The sequence below is a fragment of the Hypanus sabinus genome, unplaced genomic scaffold, assembly GCF_030144855.1.
Source record: "Hypanus sabinus isolate sHypSab1 unplaced genomic scaffold, sHypSab1.hap1 scaffold_185, whole genome shotgun sequence".
NCBI classification, from domain to species: Eukaryota; Metazoa; Chordata; class Chondrichthyes; order Myliobatiformes; family Dasyatidae; genus Hypanus; species Hypanus sabinus.
In genome coordinates, this window is record NW_026779939.1 from 725,875 (window position 1) to 731,874 (window position 6,000).

The window sequence follows — 6,000 nt, forward strand, 5'->3', positions numbered from 1 at the left end:
CACAGGGTACTGAGCCTTGTGTTGAAATTCAGGAAAGGTCTGAGGTATCTGATTTGGTTAAAAAGGAATGCTATTCTTTTGGGTCAGCTGATCTTGGTTCAGTGATTATGGGGTTAACCCTGGCCCCAGTGGAAAGTGAGGATTCTCTGTTGTTCGTGTGACTCGGTGCTCTAAAAGTTAATGATGAGATAAAAGTCGGTGAGGTGAATTTTAGTGAAGATTTTGAGAAGAGAGTTTCTGAACTTCTGAATAAGGCAAATTTAAATTCGGGTTTGGCTTCGAGACATTTGACCCTGTTTCCAGAACAATAGTCTGTTGAAAAGCTTGTCACCTTGTTAAACTCTATTTTAGAAGCTGAACGTAAACAAGTTGAGTTGTTGTTCAAGATTACAAGGTAGAGCAAAAAGATTATTTTGCGTCTGAGAGACCACCTGACTGAGTTACTATGGGGACGAATCGAAGTAAAGTTCGAAAAAGCGGACTTGATGAACTTTTTGGGAACATTCAGAATGTAAGCATGGCCTTCTTAAGCTTAGTGTTAGTGTTGAGCTTGGTAAACTTTAAATTGGCGCCAATCCCTGGTGAAATTAAGTCAGCAGCACAACTGACGATCATGCGTGGAGCTGGCAACCCACGCACAGATAAAGACGCCGTTATCAAAGACAGGAGTTTAATTTATGTAAGTTTTTAGAAGACTTTTCTACATTCCCCGTTACAACAGGATTTGGAGAGTACGGAGGAGGAGAAAGGTTAGTCTCTGTCGAGAGATTAATTTCAAGCAGAAGAAAGTCAAGTGTCTGAGATTGACCTTCTGAAAGGGCATTGGGGTGTTCCACTGACTGAAAAGGCTAGTGTCGAGCTGAGGGGCAGTCTTACTGAAAAAAAAATAAGCTGAGGAAGAAATTGAAAACCCAGCGGCTTATTTCTCTAGGGATTTCAATGTGCACCAGAGAAATTTTTCCACTGTAGAAAAAATAATTACTGTCACTTACTCTGGCGTCACAGCATTTTGAGGATTACATTTGTCCGGCACAGAAGCCATTGATAGTTCATACGGATCACAATCCATTGGCATTTTTGACTAACATGAATGATAAGAATAGACGACTATTAATTTGGAGACTGATGTTACAAAAATTTGATACAAAGGTACAACATTTAAAGGGGACTGACGATTTAATTGCTGATTGTTTATCTAGGTGTTAGATTTAAAATTCTATCTGTGTTACTCTGTTGGTTAATGGCTGCATTTGTATTATATTAGACTCTGTAATGTGCCTTACTATTGAATTTTTCCCCAGTAAAAAATCTTTTTAATGGTGGGGGTGTTATGCGTGACGAGCAAACATGGGGACATGGAGTCCACATTTGTCGCCCCTGCGAACTATACTGCTAACGAGAGAGAGAAAGAGATAAAGATGGAGGTAGGCACCATGCTGCACAGGCTGATAAAAATAGAGAGAAAAACAAGGACTTAGCGTTATGGCTTCTTCGCTAATTGTTGATTTTACTTCCAAGGACTTTGCCTGCTTGTGTGAATCCATGCTGACACAGCAGAGTGGATGCCAGATGCCTGCTGAGAAAGGAAGGAGTGGCCCAGTTTGAAGAACGGTCTGGCCTGGAACGGAGGGGTCATAACGGTGACCACAACAATACAACGGAACAAGAAGGCAACGGAAGGTTTGCCTGCTGAAGCTGCTGACGTCTCTCTCTCTCTCTCTCTCTCTCTCTCTCTCTCTCTCTCTCTCTCTCTCTCCAACGTCACAACAGCAACTACCTCAACCCAAACTGAACTGAACTGAACTCTGCATTATCTTAAGACCATTCATTTACACCTCGACTTTGATAGAGCTTGGTTTTGGTTAATATTTCCACAGTACTGTATATATCATTGCTAACCTGTTTTATATGTATATCTGCATTTTCGATTCTGTATTACTTAGTTTACTAATAAACACATTTTTAGTTACAGTGCCACCGGACTGCAACGTATCTTCCATTTCTGCTGGTTTGGTAACCCAGTCCCTGGGTGCGTGACAAATTGGGGCCTCTATCCGGGATTATGAACGTCAAATTGGGAGGTTGTTGAATTGATCGTGGTAAATTCCATTATTTGATTCGGTGTGTGGGAAATAAAGGTAAGCAGCGGAAATAGAGATTGATCTATGGTATTAGAGGAAGCCAGAAAGTTGGAATTGTTGAATATTGCGAGACGGTTGAAACTCTCGACGGTGAAACAGGCATTGAGGAAGTCAGAGGTACAGAGAGCCATAGTCGACCTCTATGTATCTGAGGGAGTCTTTTAAGAAGAGGAGCGTGAATGTTTCCCGAGAGTAAACCCAGTGGGGTTGAGCTTCAGCTTCAGCTGGAAAGATGAAGAAGAGCGGCCGAGGAGAGGAAGAGGGAGGATGAGTTCCGAGTAAGGAAGCTGGAGACTGAGGAAAGGAGAAGGAAAGGCAGTTTAAGATGGAAAGGTGAAGAATAGCGTCCGAGGAGAGGATAAGGGAGGATGAGTTCCGAGTGAGGAAGCCGGAGACTGAGGAAAGGGAGAAGGAAAGGCAGTTTGAGATGGAAAGGTGAAGAGCGTCGCAGGAAAGGGGACCCGTGGCGGACCCAGACAGGGGGTTCAAGGTTGATCGGGAGGTTGAGTTGGTACCTCCGTTCAAGGAGATGGATGTCGATAGGTACTTCATTTTGAGAAAGAGGCTTTGAATCAGGACTGGCTGAAGTGGAAATGGACTGTTCTGTTACACAGTGTTCTTCAGGGGAAGGCTCAGCAAGCCTTTTCGGCGTTGTTTATGGATGAGGCTAAAGGTTATGATGAAGTAAAAAGGGCTATACTGTGGAGCTACGATTTGGTTCCGGAGGCATGTGCGTGTGTGCGCGTGCACATAAAGCGTGGAAGTATTTCAATGATATCCTACACATGCTTGCTATCTTTCTATTTCATACATATAATGCGTGTTTGTTGCCTCGTGTGACAGTTGGTTTTGTGTTTACCAGCTTGGCCCGGGCGGTCATGTGTGATGGAATTGCAATTAAACTTACATTGGATTGAATTGAAATGAAATGAAACTGTCTCGTCTGTAGAGGTCGCACCTTCCGAGGAAGAGAGCCCAGAGCCCAGTGATTCACATGTCTGAAGACCTCGTTCTAATCCTCTTGAGCCACATTTTAAACTGAACTTTCTTTCTAATTTTGCCCACAACTGCACATACCTAAGTTTCCTGGACAGGCTCCATTGTCCTATCTATATACAGGTGAAGATAACGACCACATTCCATCGAGGAATCTCGTTCTCGTCCACAGTACCTTCTTTTCCCTTCCCCTAACAAAGACAACCCTGTCGATACAGCTCGCTACATTTCACTCCCGTTCCTTTCTGAGCCACAGAACCATAGTCAGTGCCAGAGACTTGACCGGTGAGATTTCTTCTGCTTGGTCATTTGCCCCTCTCTCCTCCCATCCATAGGTATCCAAAGTGGTCTACCTGTTATTGAGCGGTTTGGCCACACGGTGTCTCTGCATCGGCTTTGGCTTTTAACCCCTTTCACCTTCTTGTTTGTCACCCAGTTTCCTGTATCCTACATCTTGAGTGTTAATACCTCTCTGTATGTTTTCCCTATCACCCGCTCAGCTTCCTGAATGATCCCAAGTTCCTCCAGTTCCAGTTCCATGTCTGTAACGCAAAGTGATAGAGGGTGCAGCTGGATGACTTTCTTTCATCTCGCAAGAGGTGCATTCAACTCTCTTGCCAGACATTGCTACTGCTCTGACTGTGCGATTATAAAGAAAGAAACAATAATTAAACTGAAAACAAATCAAACAACATTTTTCTGTTTTTACCTTCAGTCTCCCAAGACCCTCCTCTTTGAAAATTCCTCTGACTTCCACTCGAATCCAATTTTCTGCCAGTCTTTCCCTCTTACCTGGATCATCACACACACACACACACACACACACACACACACACACACACACACACACACACACACACATTCAAACACTGAGTGAAAATCTCTCCCCACCGTCCCATCCAACACACCTGGGTAGTTCTCAAGCTCCCTCAATACCGTCAAATCACACACTCCCATTTTCAGACGCTAATTGAAGCTCCTTCCACACCATCCAATCACACTCTCTTGGGTTCAGACACAGAGTGAATCTCCCTGAACACCGTCCCATCACACACTGCCGGGGTCACGCACAGAGTGAAACGCTCCACACACAGTCGCATCTAGCACTCCTGAAGTTAGACACTGGAGACGCATTACCCGGAATGTCCTATCGCCCACACAGGGGTTCCGAAACAAACTGAAGCTTACTCCCCTGGGTCCCTTCAGAAACTCCCGTTTTCAAAGCTCCTTCGCTCTCTCCAATCCACAGAACACCGCCGTTCCTGAAGTCTTGAATTGTGAGTCCGGCTTGGAGAATGTGCGTGTGTTTGTATTCACAGTAAGTGCGGGAAACAGGAGAGAATTGGAAGACGGGTTGGTTTTGCTGGTTTTAACGAAATCTGCAGATGCTGGAAATTCCAGCAAACCACACAAATTGCTGGCGGAGCACAGCAGGCCAGGCAGCATCGATAGGAGAAGCACTGTCGACGTTTCGGGCCGAGACTCTTAGGACTAACTGAAAGGAATGATCGTAAGAGATTTGAAAGCAGGAGGGGGAGGGGGAAAATGCGAAATGAAAGAAGATGACCGGAGGGGGTGGTGTGGAGCTGAGAATCGGAAAGGTGATAGGCCAAAGGCAGACAGTGCTGGAGAACGGAACGGATCATGGGACGGGCAGCAAGGGAGAGGGAGAGAGGTTTTAGTGAAGGAAGAGATAACGGAGACGGCATGGAGTGTATGGGACGGAGGGTTGATGGAGACGGCATGGAGTGTATTGGACGGAGGGTTGATGGAGACATGATGTGTGGTAGACGACGGCAGTGGTGGAAACAGAGAGGGATATAGCGGGGAGTCCTGGATGATGGTGACGACGATGGTCGGCTGGGAAGGAGGGTCGACGGGGAACAGGAGACTGAAAACTCAATGAACCAGGAACACCTTCTTCCCCTCCGCCAGCATATTCTTTAACGCATCAGCACCACCTCCACATTTGTGCGGCATTTATTAGCTTTTTGCATTTGACATTAATTGTACATATTTGCGCTCTACTGATCCTTCAAAAGAACAAATCTCAGGTGGTCTAAGTCACAGATAATAAAACAGACCGTGAATCCGGTAGAAAAGATGCGATACAGGCGGACAGGACATTTGTCACGCTGGCCTTCATCAGTCAGGACTCTGAGTCCGGGAGTCGGAGGTCACGTTGCAGTTGCAGATGACGTCGGTCAGGCCGCACTTGGAGTTTAGAGTTCAGTTCTGCTTGCCTTGCTCTCAGGGAAATCTCAACGAACTGGAAAGATTGCAGAGGGAGAATTCCGAAGATGCTGCCCAGACAGGAGGGACTGAGTTATGGAGTGAGGTTGGGAATTCTGAGACTTTTTCGGTGACCTTACAGAGGTGTACAAAATCACGAGGGACACAGAGAAGGCGAAAGCGTGCACTCTATTTCCCCAGTACTGGGGTATCGAGAACATTAACGCACATGATTGAGGTGAGAGTAGCTAAAGACAGAAGCGGAAAGCGAGCTGGGTTAGATAATAGAGCGACAGTGCGATAGGGAGAGTGGGTAAAGGCAGCAGAGAATGGAGTGAGAGACCCGGAACAGAAGGGGTCATTGGGGGAGAGGAGGCAAGAAAGAGGGGTGAGGAAAATGTGGATGAAACAGAGGAAGCGGAAGTGGAGTGGGATGAGAGAGAGACTTTAGATGGACAAAGGTAAAGAGAGGACAAGACAGTGAGTAAGATTGCGATAGATGGAAGGAGGAGAATAGTATCAGGGCGAGGGGCAGCGGCGCGGAAGGGGTAGAGTGAGTGGTCAGGAGAAATGGGGGAGAAAGAGGGTTTGATCATTAAATTCAAGTCGGTCCCACTTGCTGTTGACAGAG